This window comes from Chrysochloris asiatica, unplaced genomic scaffold (genome assembly GCF_000296735.1).
Source record: "Chrysochloris asiatica unplaced genomic scaffold, ChrAsi1.0 scaffold00160, whole genome shotgun sequence".
NCBI lineage: Eukaryota > Metazoa > Chordata > Mammalia > Afrosoricida > Chrysochloridae > Chrysochloris > Chrysochloris asiatica.
Genome location: NW_006408678.1, coordinates 6,175,284 through 6,191,732, shown reverse-complemented (window position 1 = coordinate 6,191,732; position 16,449 = coordinate 6,175,284). Strand labels below are relative to the sequence as shown.

The 16,449-nt window shown below is 40.4% G+C and overlaps 1 pseudogene; it reads left to right on the top strand.

The window, feature by feature from the left end:
* The first annotated feature begins 15,246 nt into the window (after nucleotides 1-15,246).
* The window catches only part of LOC102836508, a 2,193-nt pseudogene continuing 990 nt past the window's right edge, over nucleotides 15,247-16,449 (top strand).

The following is a 16,449-nucleotide window of genomic DNA, read 5'->3' as shown; positions in this document are numbered from 1 at the left end:
GAGCCCCCCCAACCCCCACTCCATGAGGAACCCATACAAGTGAGGGGGCCTTAAAACTTAAGTTTCCCTAGATTCATGGCAGACTCATAAACCATCTAAGGTATGTCTTAGCGATTCTACTTATATGGACAATTGATGAGGCTACGTAACTTTGCCCAGTCACAAAGCAGCTAAGTGGCAGAGCAAAGATGCTAACTAGGATTCTAGAATCCTAGAAGAATTTCTAAAGCCTCCGAATAGGCAATTGATGAAGACAAACTGCCTTGAAGCAGCAGCATTACACCCTGATGTGAGTTTCCTAGGAGCACCTGTCATAACCTGCTAGGCTTAGGAGTGTGGGGTCCTGCTAACACCTCTGCAGGAATTTACATAAGATCTGTCAGGAAAGCTAAGGAAGGGAGAAAGACAGGTTTGAATGACTGCTTTTGTCCACAAACCCCAAAGCAGGGGAAACTGCAGCCCAAGAGAAAAAAGTACCCAAAGTGACATAGAATTTTAAATATTAGGAGCCTTGGTGGCATAGTGGGTTATGTGTTGGACTGCTAGTCACAAGGTCAACAGTTCCAATTCACCAGCTACTCCGAAAGAGAAAGATGAAGCAGTCTGCTCCCATAAAGATTTAAAGCTTCAGAAACCCTACACAAGTTGCTGTGAGTCGGAACCGACTTGATAGCACCTAACAACAACAACGATAAAGAAATGTGAGTCGAAGTTAAATTTCCTGACTGTCTACCTGTGGTTCTAGCTAATGTCACTTTGCTCAAGCTGTTAAACATTATAATGAAGATGTCACATTTGAATGGTACCATACCTCTCAGATTCATTTTGTAGCATTTATCAGGAAGGTAATAATCTGGTTGTTTGGAACCCTAACTCATCTCCCCTGGCTCTGCCTTTTTCAGTTTCCTAGAAATAGAAATACTCATGACTGTACTAACAGGGTTAAGGCTGTCCAATTAGATTCCCCACAGAAAACAAGTTGACAAGAAATTGAATGTGGAAGTACTGGTATTGTAATGTAGGATAAGCACTGAAATGCTAACCATAAAGTTAGTGGTTCAAACCCACCAGCTGCTCCTTGAAAACCCTATAGAGAGTCACTGTGAGTCAGAACTGACTCAACAACACTTAACAACAACAATTTGTTTTTGGAAGTAATCCCAGGGAAACTGAGGATGGCAGTACAGTTGTTGACAACTGAGACCTCATGAAGAACACATTTCAGAATTAGTGTGACCAACTGAGAGGTTCCTGCTATGTGAGACTTCCAGTGCCCAAATCCAGAGTTCTGAATTAGTTCTTCCTGGTTCAATGGTGGCCAACGAAGTGAAACTAGAATGAACCTGAATTTGTAAAACGTGGGTGTAGCACAGAGGTGGGGAACATCTGACCTGTTGTACTAATCATGCAACCACAGATGGGACTCGAAATGCAAAACATCTGTGAACTTTTTTCATAGCAACATAAATTTATATTAAGTGATGCTATAAATATCCAAATGGCCCTTGGCAGAAAAAAGGTTCCCCATGCCTGGGATAGTGGGCTGATAACCAGAATGGGAAAAGTAACAGAAATTAATTTTCCTACTAGAAATGAAGGGCATGCATGTTATATAGCAGCCAAATCTCTTTACTGGTAGAGTCAGAAATAATGGCACCCAGTTAAAAAATGGTGACCAACAATGCTAGTTTGAATGTGAATCGTTCTCCACAGTCCTGGCATTAATGTAATCTCATTATACCTCCTCTGAGTCTCCTATTCTAGGGTTTGGCCCATAATTTCCCCCATTCTGATTATTTTTCTGGTACACTCATGTCTCATGAATTAGGATCTGTTTCCATTTCACTGAATGAACCCACTGCTGTCCAGTTGATTCCATACATAGTGACTCTATGTAGGGCTTCGGAGACAGGAACAGACAGCCTCATCTCTCTTCCCCAGAGTGGCTGATGGGTTTTCAACTGCCAACCACATAGTTAGCTGTCCTATGCTACCACAGGTCCTTGCACCAGCTCAAAGCCCTGCTAAAATCAGGAAAGTCCCAGGAAACAAGGGCAAGGGTTAGTAACCCTATCAGAATTGTCTGTCCATTAGAAGACAAGAGCTTTCATCTCCTGGGGGTGGGGATGCTGCATGTTGGCTCTCTGGTTTACAGGCTCAGCTGAGACATCCTTCAAGTCATCCAAGTCCAGGATCTAGGTGGATATGAGGGAAGACATTTCCAGATGATATCAAATTTCAGTCATTCAAATCTCCCAATTGAGCTAACAAACATTGTGGAACAGAGATAAACCATCTTCACTGTGCCCCAATTTGATTCTTGTTTTAGGATATAATAACAGTATAAGAGGATGGTATCTGTAGCAGTGTCAGCCATTTTGCAATGAAGAGGCAAAAAAACCAAAGGATGAGAAGTAAACATGCCAAGGATGATGGAGGGAAATGATGCCTGTGTTCTTTCTGATATGGCCAAGCTGTAACTCAATTCTGAAAATGCAATCATATGAGTATTGCTGTGGTTAAGTACCACTGAGTCAATTCTGACTCATAGTGACCCTGAATAGGGTTTCCAAGAAGTGGTTGGTGGATTTGAACTGCCGACCTTCTGGTTAGCAATCCAGTGCTTATCCTACAGCATCACATCAGAAACATATGAGTACATATTTCTTTCATTTAGCCCCTGGGTCAGCAAACTTTCTGTAAAATGCCAGATTAGGTTTTGCAGGTCATTCATTCTCCATTATAACTATTCATCTCTGCCAAGATAACACAAAAGCAGCCATAGACAATACATAAAAAAAATTGAGTGTGTCTGTGTTCCAATAAAACTTTATTTAAAAAAACAAAACAAAACAGGCAGTGGGCTGAATTTGGCCCATGGTCTGTGTTTTGCAGATCCTTGATAATAACTGGCCACTTTTTTCTCCCTTGTGGTTAAAAGCATTCCATCTGGAAAATTCGATTCGATGTCGGGCACTTTTCTAGGTGACAGGGATGCGGTAGTAATATGAGATACAAGGGCCCCTGATCTCATGGAGTGAATCTTCTTCTGAAGGGAGCTGGATAGCAATTGTAGAGTGCTATCACCATCTCATACGTCAGACGATGTATTGCATTGGGCAAATCTGCTGCACAGGAACTTTTTAAATTATTGAAGAGCAGAGATGTCAGATTGAGGACTAAGGTGCTCCTGACCCAGGCCATGGTGTTTTCAATAGCCTCATATGGATGTGAAAGCTGGACAGTGAATAAGGAAGACCGTAGAAGAATTGATGCCTTTGAATTGTGGTTTTGGAGGAGAATACTAAAAGTGCCATGGACTGCCAAAAGAACCAATAGATCTGTTTTGGAAGAAGTGCAGTCAGAGTGAGTGCTCCTTGGAGGCCAGGATGGCTAAGCTTTGTCTCTCATACTTTGGACATGTTGTCCGGAGGAAACAGTCGCTGGAGAAGGATGTCATGCTGTGTAGGATGGAGGGTCAGAGAAAAAGAGGAAGACCCCCAACGAGATGGATCGGCCAGGTGGCATCATTGATGGCATCAAGTGTGGCAGCAGTAGTGAGGTTGGCCCAGGATCGGACATTGTTTTGTTCTGCTGTACATGAGGTCGCTACAACTCGGCTCCGACTTGATGGCACCTGACAACAACATCACCATCTCTAGGAAAATTTCCTGGACTTCTGTTCTCTTTCTAATCTAAATTCTCCTTGTTTGGGTAGAGCAAATGCAAGTGTTGTCATCATTCTTGCTCTACCATGTCCCAATAGCTGATGTACAGATCCTATCTTCCTTATTGCTTTCAAGTGGCTAGCATCTGTATCTTATTCTCTGTGTATCTGCAGTGCCTATGGTAAGTTGTATAATGGCCCCCCAAAGATGTCCATTTCTTAATCCCTAGAACCTGTGAGTGTTGTACCTTACATGGCAAAAGGGAGCTTGCAAATGTGATTAAATTAAGAGTTTTGAGAAGGGGAGATTGTCCTGGATGACCTAGTCAGCCTTATGTTGTCGTTAGGAGGAAGGCAGACAGAGAAGATGTTGAGCCAACGGGAAGCAGAGGTGAGAGTAATAAAGGCCATGAACCAAGAACTGTTGTAAATCTCTAGAAGCAGGAATGGGCAAGAAAATGGGACTTTCCCCGGAAGCCTATAGAATGAACACAGACCTGCCTACTATTTTTAGATATCTGCCCCTCAGCATTTATGGTGCTTTAAGCCACTAAATCTGTGAGAATTTGTGACAGCATCAATAGCAAACCAGGCTACAATCATCTCTTCCTAAGAAAATATAGAATTGTACTCCAGCAGATTAGTTTATTCTCTGGCATCTCAGGATTAAAAAGTTATGATATTTTCAGTGTTCCTAAACTCTGACAAAATACAGTAGGAACACATCAAATCAAAATTTACTGTTTTAAGAAACAATGATAATGAAAATAAATGGAGCATTTACTACATGCCTTTTTTCTCATTTAAGCTTCACAACTCTGTGAATGGATTGAACCTGATGAATGGTTTAAAATCCAATCATATCACGTCTCTATCTCAAAGGCGGTGCTGTGACAGGGCTAGGAACTATGGCATCCACACTTGATCCTCCTTACATTGAGTGTTTTATGAGGCTGTGTGAACTTGAGCAAGTTCCTCCATTTTCCCATCAGCCCACTGTGTCTTAGCTTTCTCATCCATAAGAGGGGTAATTATAGAAGTTTCCTGCTATGAGTCATAATATGCAAAGCATTTAGAATCAAGTCTGAAAAGTGTCAGCGATTAGTCATCTGGGAGGACATGTGTGCTGGCAAGTGTTTTGAACCTGGAGTAAGGAAGTCTGGCACCAGCAATAAAGGTGTGTGCCCTGGGCTGCGTCATGTATTGTCTCTGGGATTCTTTTATTTCTTCATCTGTAATACAATGTAAATTGTATCTTCCTTGTTTATCTCCTAGGAGTGCTGACAGGCTCAGAGGAAATAAGTATGTTCAACTCTTTGAAATCCTCAAAGTCCTTTATAAAGAAGAAGCCTTATAACTACTAATTATCCCATCCAGATTATCTGATTTGAGTATAATCAGAACACTTTTTCATGACTGCGTCATCTTGGGTGAGTCATTTCATTTCTATGGCTTTGCCTAGTCTCTGAAATGAAGGATAAATGGATGTTTATAATCCTGTGACTGTGTGGGTCTTTTTGCCAAGAAGTAGTACCTGGGCGTAAATATTTCTGGTCTCTTCTTGGTGTGGCATTTCTCATCACTGGAGTTAAATCCTCATTTAATCTCTGGAAAATACATCCTCCCAGACAGCATTTGAGGAGCTCTGGTAGCGTAGTGGATACGAATCGGGCTGCGAACCACAAGGTCAGCAGTTTGAAACTACCAGCTGTTCCACGGGAGAAAGATGAGGCTTTCTATTCCCGTAAAGATTTACAGCCTCGGAAACCCTGTACAGGGTCGCTATGAGTTGGAACCAATTTCAAGGCACATAACAACAACAGACAGCATTTGATATCCTATGAGGTCATTCTGACTTACTATGTTTTTGAGTCATACAAACCACACTTTTGATTGTCACTGTATCTGGAACACTGCATCTTCCTGGGAGGAAGGTATGGGGAAATGCATGCAGGGGGTATAGAAAATATCGCTGAGGTCTGTGAGCATGCAACAAGCAAGATCCCTGTGATGGAGTTGATTCCAACTCATAGCCACCCTGTATAGGGTTTCTAAGGCTTTCCAGGAGCAAAAAAACTTTGTCTGTGACCCACCTTGAGGTTTGAACTGATGGACTTGGTATTAGAAGTTTAATGCTTATTCTAAAGAGTCACCAGAGCTCATCCTATTGTCTACGTATTGTTAGCTGCTACTGAGGCAGCCCGAACTCATGTGAATCGCATGCACAGCAGGACTGAACAGTTGCTAACAACATAACTACTTCACTTCTTTACCTCTGATTCATTTTTTAATACATGCATACTTGATTCCTTTTCAAGACGCAACAAAGATTGTATTGATCTAGATCACCAGTTCATTACTCATTTCTTTGTCCATCGTATTGCGGTAGCTTGGGTGTTGCTGTGATGCTGGACACATCACTGGTATCTCAAATACCAGCAGGGTCACTCACAGTGTACACATTTTGTGGAACTTCCAAATTAATACAGAGTAGGAAGGATGACTGGGCAAGTTATTTCTTGGAAAAAAGTGGCCAATGGAAACGTTGTAAACAGCAGCAGAACATCATCTAACAGCATCAGAAGATAAGACCTCAGATTGAAAGGCACTCAAAATATGACGGAGGAACTCCAGCCTCCTCAAAGTAGAGGATTCTGATAGAGTAATGATTCTGATAGAGTAAAGCTTTCAGGACCTTCATTTGGAAGAAACAGCTGCAAACACCTATGAATAATCAGAACAGGAATTTACAAAGTAAAAACCTAGGAAAATTGTCAAAAATGAAATGGAATGAATAAAGATCTGGGCATTTCTTTCTTCCTTGTCTTCTTATGACCTTTTGCTTTCTTCCTACATGATGTTCTTGATGTCACCCAACAACTCTTCTGGTCTTCGGTCATTAGTGTCTAATGCACCAAATCTGTTCCTGAAATTATCTCTAAATTCAGGGGATATATTCAAGGTCATATTTTGGCACTCGTGGACTTTTATTTTTCTTCACCTTCAGCTTGAACTTGCATATGAGCAATTGATGTTCTGTTTCCTAGTCTGCCCCTGGCCTTGTTTGGCTGATGACATGGAGCTTTTCCACCATTTCTCTCCACAGATATAGTCTATTGGTTTTGCAAAATTCTATCATGTGATATCCCACATCATTTCTATCACCAAGGCCATATTTGTAACTACTGATCCTTCTTTCCAACCTTTGCATTCTAAGCACCAGTAAGTATCAATACATCTTGATTGCATCTTTGACCAATTTCAGACTGACAGGTTTGGTAGAATTCTTCGATTTCAACGTCACTGGCTTTCACGGTTAGTGAATTTATTCTAATAGAGTAGCATTAACTAGTGTTCCTTGTAGGCGTATGGATATTATCCTATCACAGACAGGATTATATTTCAAGATAGATCTTGAAATGTTCTTTTTTTTTTAATGCTTTATTGTGAATTATGTGATACTTTGCATGGGAGAACATTAGCTTTACATTCATCCTATCATATACCATTTCATTGCCATGGTTACAATCCCCTCCATGCATCATCAAACAACCAAAGGGTATATCCTACAAGCCTGCCTCCCAGTCGTCAGCACACAGCAACCTCTCCCTCTCTGGGCTTAAAGTCCCCAGCCTCTCCATCTTTCCACATCATCCTCTCTGCCGCCATCTCTGGTGTCACTGCTTCTCTGGGTAGGGTCCCACTCTCCGCTCTTCTCCCTTGATGGTCCCAGGGACCTCAGCTCCTGGACTGCATGGTCAATCACTCCCTTCCTTTTGCTACAAAATGTCTACCTTTATACTTTCAACCCTCACAGTCAGTCCTGATAACAATTATTCACTATTGTACCACAATATTCAATAGTGTACCCTGCCCAGACAGATTGGATACTACTCAGTGGAGATTCTACCTTCCTCCACATTCTCTGGATCTAGGCTCCCTCTTGAAATTGAAATATTCTTTTTGATGATGAATGTAGCGCCATTCGTCTTCAATTTGTCACTTTTGGCATAGTAAACCATGTGGCTGTCAGATTCAAAATGGCCAATACCAGTCCATTTTAGCTCACTAATGCCTAAGATATCAAAGCATATTTGTTCCATTTCTTTTCTGACAACTTTCAATTTTCCTAAATTCATACTCTTTCACTCCATGTTTTGATTATTAATGGATTTTTTAAGCTGTTTCTCCTTATTTTGAGTTGTACCCCATCAGCCAATTAAGACTGTACTCCATTCACATCATCACGGTCGACTGTACTTTGAGGAGGCAGCTCTTCCTCTGTCATATTTTAAGTGCTTTCCAACATGAGGTGCTCATCTTCCAGCACTATGATTGACAATATTCTGGTGCTCTTCATCATGTTTCAATATTCAAGACTCTGGCACTATCTGACAGTGTTTCACTGCTATTCATAAGGTTTTCAGTTGCTAAACATATGGAAGGAAGTCTTAAACATTTCTGCTTTCTGTGTGGGGGGAGGAGTCAGACTGGAATCAGCACTATGGTCTTGTTTAATAAGTGTGTGTACTCCCCTCAAAGTTGTCCATAATTATACTATTTTCTAACATACTAAAAAAGGGGTAACATATGATACTATATATACCTATGTTTTGGTTGTTGTTGTTGTTAAGTGCTGTTGATCGATTCCAACCCATAGTGACCCTGTACAGGGTTTCCAAGGAGCAGCTGGTGAGCTTGAATCACCGACCTTACAATTCAAACAACTTTGCAGTCTGACACATTAGCCCACAGAGCCACACCAGGACTCCAATATATGTATATATAGAGATGTAGACCCATGGCCCAAATCCAAGACAGAGACATGTATTCTATATGAGTGTCTCAAGTTACAAACTCTTGTTGTTGTTATTGTTATGTGCCATGGAGTCGGTTCCGACTCATAGCTACCCTATACGGGGTTTCTGAGGTTGTAAATCTTTACAGGAGCAGAAAGCCTCAGCTTTCTCCCACGGAGCAGCTGGTAGTTTCAAACTGCTGACCTTGCGGCTCGCAGCCCGACTCGTAACCACTACACTTCTTCTAGCTGTGTTCATTTCATAGGATTTCTGAAATCAAGCCTTAATTTGAGTAAAGATACTAATTTGAACTATGGGTTTATCTAGAAGGTAACGTATTATATTGCTCATAGCAAGCTTCCATCAAGTTGGTTCCTCATTTGTAGAACTAGAACTTTTTCATATCCTCCTGCAAACTCTACATGGGGTGGAAAGGGACATGCTTATTCGGAAGACTGGCAATGCACCTCACTAGGACTTTAACATACACACCCTGTAACCCTGAGTGTGCCCAGAGTTGCAGATGGACAGTACTGTGATGATTAGCTCTACCTTTTTAGTAAAGCAGAATATATAGGCTTCTCTATTTTTGTTCTGCTTAGGAACTTTATTGGGGCCCCATAAAGGTAATTTATTCTGAAATGAATAAATGAACTTGTGCCATGACCAAAGTCTTGAATACAACATCCCAGGCATTAGCTGTTGTCAGCTAAGAACTGGGTCAGTTTAGAGAAGCTGTTTTAGAAAACGGAGTCACACTAGATTACCTTTTGCTTAGGTATAATCACAGCTGTTAAGAATTCAAAGGACTGTGTCATTTCCACTTCCAAATTAATTGAACATCAAATGGATCAAGTTAGGGAAGAAACACATAAGGTTAAAGTTTGTGAGGGGTTTTTTGGACTGGATATTTTGTGGCTCACTTCTTGACTCCCCAAATTCTTCTGGCTGAGAGTTCCCCAATTTTCTCTGGCTGCTAATTCTTTTTTAAAGATATTTTTATATGTTGTTGTATTCAAAGTGTACCCCTCCTTAGTTCATGCTTCATGTTTTCTAAGCAGATAGTACATCTCAGAGCTCTGACAAGATGGCAGGAAGGTGCCAATCTTCCGAGTTAAATATAGTGGGTCTTAAGGTCTGTTAACAGAAGCCTAAGGTCTCAAAAAGGAGCCCTGCAAGCGGTCAGGTCCCCTCAGGGCAAACCCCCTTCCAAGACTGAGACTCAAAGGGAATAAATGAGCAGGCATGTTTTCTTGCTGGTGACCACATGGGTCTACCGATAAGTGGGAAGTGGGGGAAAAACAGCAATGAAGTTGTGAGCTAAGTCCGACCACATTCAACAGACTCTTGTCCACCTGGATTGAGACCTAATTGGCCAACAGTATGGTGAGACCTGGGGACTCCCTGACCCAGGGACAGAGACATGGCCACAGAGGACTAGAGGAGAGAGTAAAGTGTCCAGCTGCTATGAAGTGAGGGGAGATACACAAGAACATCCATACTTGCAGATAGAATCTATTTTGACCTTGCTTCAATGGCTGGATGATCAGAACTCAACTAGAGGAAGAAAGAAGAGTGGGAAAAAAGAGCAATCCACTACAATCTGATGAAGTTGACCTATATTATGGATGTAGTAGCTCAAAAGAAGGAATGAATCTTTACAACAAGCATCATTCCCACCCCCTCAGTACACAGGGTTGACAGGGATGGACAACTTAGACATTGGCTACTCAAAATGGGGGACTACATTGGCTACTCAAAATGGGGGACTACAAAGGCACGAAGTGACTAGCTTACAAGCTTTCAAGAGGGAGCCTGGTTTCAGTGAGTATGGGGAAGGTAGAATCTTCACTGAGCGGTTTCCCACCTGTCTGGACAGGGCTGGTGAAAAGAGATGGGGATAAGACTCTTGTGGTTCACTAGTGAATAATTGCTATCAGGATTGACTGTGAGTGTTGCAAATGTAAAGGTAGATATTTTGTTAAAATAAATAAATAAATAAATAAATAAGGAGGGGAGTGGTTGATCTTGCAGTCCAGGAGTGGAGGACCCTGGGACCATCAAGGGAGAAGAGTGGAGTGTGGGACCTTATCCAGAGAAGCAGTGACACCAGATATGGAGGCACAGATGATGATGTGCAGAGATGGAGTGGCTGGGGGACTGTGGACTCAGGGAGGGAGAGAGGCTGTGTGCTGACATCTGGGGGGCAGACTTGTGAGGTGTGCCCTTTGGTTGTTTAAGTGGTTAGATATTCCTGAGTGCTTCAGTGTACATAAAAAAAACAACAACAGAGAGAATGGAAACAAATGCTATTGAATGATGATGCATGGAGGGGATTATAATCATTGCAATGAAATGAAACATGATAGGATGAATGTAAAGCTGATGTTCTCCCATGTAAACTATCACCCAACCTACAATAAAAACGTTAATTTTTTTTTTTTTTAAGGAGCCCTGGTAGTATAGCCAATTATGAGCTGGGCTACTAACTGCAGGGTCATTGGTACAAATCTACCAGCTGCTCTGCGGGAGAAAGATGATGCTTTCTCCTCCTGTAAAGCCCAGAAAACCCTCTACAGGATTGCTATGAATCAGCACATAACCACCACCAACCACCAACCAAACATATGGAAGTAGTTTGCCTCTCCTTCTTCTGAGCCTTAGTCTGCAAGGCCAGCTGAAAACTGTCCACTGTGAATGACCCTGCTGATGTTTAGAATCCCATGGCCTCGCTTATAGCATCACAGCAACACGTAAGCCACACCTAGAGGAGGCCTGTGTGGCACTGTGGATTAATGTGCTAGACTGCAAAATTGGTTTGAACTGCAAGGTTGGCAGTTCAAATTCACCAGCCACTCCTAAGAAACTCTATATAGGGTCGCTATGAGTCAGAATCAACTTGACAGCACTTAACAACAACAACAACATACACCTAAAAGCCAATGATGAAGAAATTGAAGAATTTTACCAACTTCTTCAGTCTCAAATGATCAAACAAGGATTAATTGGGACACAAATGTTGGGAACAAAGAGGAAAGATAAGTAATTAGAAAGTATGGTCTTGGTGATAGAAATGATGCTGGAGATTGCATGATAGAATTTTGCAAGACCAATAGCTTTTTTTTCAACAACGTAAAAGGCAACTATACACATGGACCTCACCAGATGGAATACACAGGAATGAAATTGGCAATATTTGTGGGGAAAGATGACAGAGAAGCTCAATAGCATTGATAAAAAACAAGGCCAGGGGCAGACTGGAACAGACCATCAAATGCTTATATGGAAGTTCAGGTTGAAATTGAAGAAAATTGAGACAAATCAATGAAAACCAAAATACAACCTTAAGTATATCCTACCTGAATGTATAGACCATCTTAAGAACAAGTTTGACACATTGGACACTAATCACTCAAGACCAGAAGAGTTGTGAGATGACATCAAAAACATCATACATGAAGAAAGCAAAAGGTCATTAAAAAGACAATAAAGAAAGAAAGAAAGAAACTGGATTTCCAAAGAGACGCAGAAACTTGTTTGTGAAAGTAGGGAAGCTAAAGTAACTGGGAGAAATGAGGAAGGGAAAGAGATGAACAAAAAATGTCAAAGAGCAACTTAAGAAGATGTAGTAAGTTATTATAATGAAATGTGCAAAAGATCTGTAGTTAGAAACTCAGAAAGAACATGTTAAGCATTTCTCAAACTAAAAGAAATGAAGTAAAAAGCCAAGCCTTGAGTTGCAATATTGAAGAATTCTATGGGCAAAATATTGAATACTGCAGTGAGCAACAAAAGAAAATGGAAAGATAAACTATCATATAATTCACAACAAAACATTTAAAAAAGAAAGAAAGAAAATGGAAAGAATACACAGTCATTGTACCAAAAAGAATTGGTTAATGTTCAACCATTTCAGAAGTTAACATATGAACCAATGGTGTTGAAGAAAGAAATCCAAGTAGCACTAAAGGCATTAGCAGAAAACAAAAGTCCAGGAATTTATGGAATACCAATTGAAATATTTCAACAAACTGATAGAGCACTGAAAACATTCACTAGTGTAAGGTAAGAAATTTGAAAGACAGCTACCTGGCCAATCGACTGAAACAGACCCATATTTGTAACTATTTCAAAGAAAGGTAATCTAACAGTGTGCAGAAATTACTGAACAATATCATTGATATCATATACAAGTAAAATTTTGCTGAAGGTAATTCAAATGCAGTTGCAACAGCTGCCACAAATTCAAGAGAACATGGAACAAGAGATATCATTGCTGATGTCAGATAGATCTTAGTTAAAAGCAGAGACTATCAGAAAGATGTTTACCTGTGTTTTATTGACTATGCAAAGCCATTCAACTATGTGGAACATAACAAACTAAAGAGAACAATGTAAAGAATGGAAATTCCAGAGCACTTAATTGTGCTCATAAGGAACATTCACATAGATCACAGTTGAAGAGAACAAAAGGATACTACATGATTTAAAATCAGGAAAGGTGTGTATCTGTTGTATCCTGTGGCACTATAGGGTAAAGCACTAGGCTACAAGGTTTGTTTGAGTCAGAGTCGGTGGTTCAAATCCACTAGCTGTTCCTCAGAAACCCTATTCAGGGTTTGAGCCAGAATTGACTTGACTTAACAACAACAACAACAACAATTCAATCTATATGTTAAGGTAATAACCTGGAATCTGGGCTAGATGAAGAAAAAGGTTGCACTAGATTGGAGAAAGATTCACTAACAGCCTGTGATATACTGATGACACACCTTGCTTGCTCAAAGCAAAGAGGACTTAAAGTACTTATTGATGAAGATCAAAGCCTTCAGCATGGATTGTACCTCATTGTAAAGAAACAAAAGTCCTTACAACTGGACCAGCAGCTACATCATGATAAACAGGAAAAGATTGAAGTTGTCATAGTTTTCATTTTACTTGAATCTACAATCAATCCTCATGTTAGCAGCAGTTAAGAAATCAAAAGACATTTTGCATTGGGCAAATCTGCTGCAAAAGACCTCTTTAAGGTGTTAAAGAGCAAAGATGTCACTTTGAGGACTAAGGTGGATCTGACACAAGTTATGGTGTTTTCAATTACCTCATATATATGGGAAAGCTGGACACTGAATAAGGAAGGCCTATGAAGAATTAACAGGAGTTCTGGTGGTGTTGCAGAATAAGCAGGCTGCTAGCCACAAGGTCAGCAGTTCAAACCCACTAGCCGCTCTTCAGGAGAAAGATAAGGCTCTCTACTCCTGTAAAGATTTGAAGTTTCAGAAACCCTTTATCCATTCATGATGAGTTAGAATCCACTTGACTGCAATGGATTTGTTTTTTAAGAATTGATTTGTTGGGGGGGGGGGTAAAGAAAGATGACATACTAGGAGAAAGACTGTGTGGGCTCACTGCAGCAAGGATACAGAAAATCAGACATGACAGATACAGAGAGCAGTCCTGGAGCTCTGAGCTCCATAGGAAGGGATAGAAAATTATACCAAGTGCTTACTGGGAACCAGAGTTTAATAGACATGGCAAGAGAGAAGGTGACTGATGAGCAGCGGCAGCTGATGAAATCCACCAGAGCCATCTTGACAGTTTTAGAACAGCTTTAGAGATAGGAAAATATATTCATATCATAGAAACCTACCTGTGGCTCACGGAGACAAAGGTGCATTTTTGTTTATTTATTTGTTTTCCTGACCAGCTTACAACCCCAGGAAATCTGCTTTCCATGTGGTCAGAGCTATTTGGAGATTATGAGCCCCAGGGTGGAGATATATACAATAATCTGCAAAGTCGACCTGGCCAGCCCTGGACTGGCTCTCATTAGGAGACAGGGTTGAATGGGCGTGAGGAAGTACAGAAAGAAAAAGGAGGGGAAGGAAGGAAAAGAGGTGGGTGATTGTGTTGGCCCACTGGATGCAGTGTGACCATTTTGGATGTTATCAGGTGACTGTGAAGGCAAAAGGGCAGTAGGTGGCACAGCACACTGCTTATTGACAGAGAGAAAGCCTTTGACATTCATTTTTCATGTGTGAGCTGTTTCTTTCTTTTTTTTTTTTTCTTTGTCTTGCATTTCATGACAGGAGACAACAACTACAGCCATACAGCCAAGCCACAGCCATACCCTCTACAACTCCACCAATTGGACAAGTGCCAATACACCAGAACACTGACTACAAACAGCATTGGCTAAATCCACTCTAAACTTGACTGTATGAATAGTGAACAGAGAAGCTCATCTTCTGATCACACCCACCAGGAGGCCTAAGAATACACCAACATACATTCAACAACTTAATATGAATACAACAACACTATAATGCCTAAAAAGCAGCAGAAAATTTCTGTTCTCATTAAGAAACAAGACAGAGTAGCTCAAACAAATGACCAAGAGGTAGAACTAGAAAATACTTTAGAAGAAGAGGCACTGGAACTACCTTTAAAAAAAAAAAAAAATTCAGGAGAATGGTATTGAGGTACATATAAACATTTTACAGAAGGACAGGAAAACAAGGAAGATTCAGAAAAGTGCTACAGGAACAATCTGACAATACAAAACCTGAAAACATAAATCTGGAAGAGCAATACTAAGATGTCAGAAATGGGCAAAACACTGAAGGGACAAAGGAGTAGAATCGAATCAATGGAAGCCAGAATTAGCGAGCTTGAAGATAAATCTCTCCATACAAGTAAGATAGAAGAAAAAATAGAAAAAAGAATGAAAAACTCTGGAGAAAGCCTACGATTCATGTGGGACATGAAGAGTAATAAACTATGGTGATTGAAATTCCAGAACAGAAAGAGACAAAGAAAGGCACGGAAAAGGTAGTCAAAGAGCTGTTGGAAGAAAATTTCTCTAGCATCATTAAAGATGAGAAGATAAGTATTCAAGAAGTTGAACAAAACCCAAACAGGATAGATCTAAAAGAAAATCACCAAGACAAATCATAATTACTCTCCAAAATCAAAGACAAAGAAAGAATCCTTAAGGCAGCTTGGAAAAAATAAAATGTTATCTACAAAGGAAAACCACTAGATTAAGTTCTAACTTCTCAGCAGAAACCATGCAAGCAAGAAGGCAATGGGGAAACATATACAAAACTCTAAAAGAAAAAAAAACTACAAAGAATCATACAAAGCAAAATTGTCCCTAAAATACAGTGGTGAAATTAGAGCATTTCCAGATAAGCAGAAATTAAAGGAATTTGTAAAAACCAAGCCAACTTTACCAACAAAAAACAAAAGGGAGGCCTTTGGACCGAAACTAGCAACAGCAGATAACCGTAGATTGACACACACAACAGTGCCACCCAGAATTCAATCGAGATGTGGAAGTATTCAGAGTAAAACAAAACTGGAGATGGTTACGTGCTGTGGAGTCGGTTCCGACTCATAGCGACCTGTACAGGGTTTCTGAGGCTGTAAATCTTTACGAGAGTAGAAAGCTTCATCTTTCTCCCGTGGAACAGCTGGTAGTTTTGAACTGCTGATCTTGAGGTTCGCAGCCCAATTCGTAACCACTACGCTACCAGAGCTCCTTAAAACAAAATGACAAGACTGAAAGAAATCGGAGATATCAATCTATAATTAAGATAACTATAGAGCAAAAATAGGGCAAAGTATAGTTACAGAATACCAAAGTTGAGTAGATATCAAGATAAATGACTGTTTTAATTTGGGGAAGGAAGTAATAAACTACAGGGTAACCTCAAAGAAACATAATACACCTTCACATCAAATCAAGAAAAGGAAAGTTCTGAAAGATTTTGCAGACATTAAAACTATGAAGAAATTGACAAGAAAAAACACCAAAAAAAATGAACTCAGAACGCAAAAAAATGTGGAACAAAGAAATCAACAGCACGACCAAAAAACACAAAGCAAAATAAATGTAATCAATCCATTCCTGTCAATAATTACATTGAACATCAATGGATTAATTGTGCCAGTCAAAAGTCAGAGAATAGCCCCCCCCCC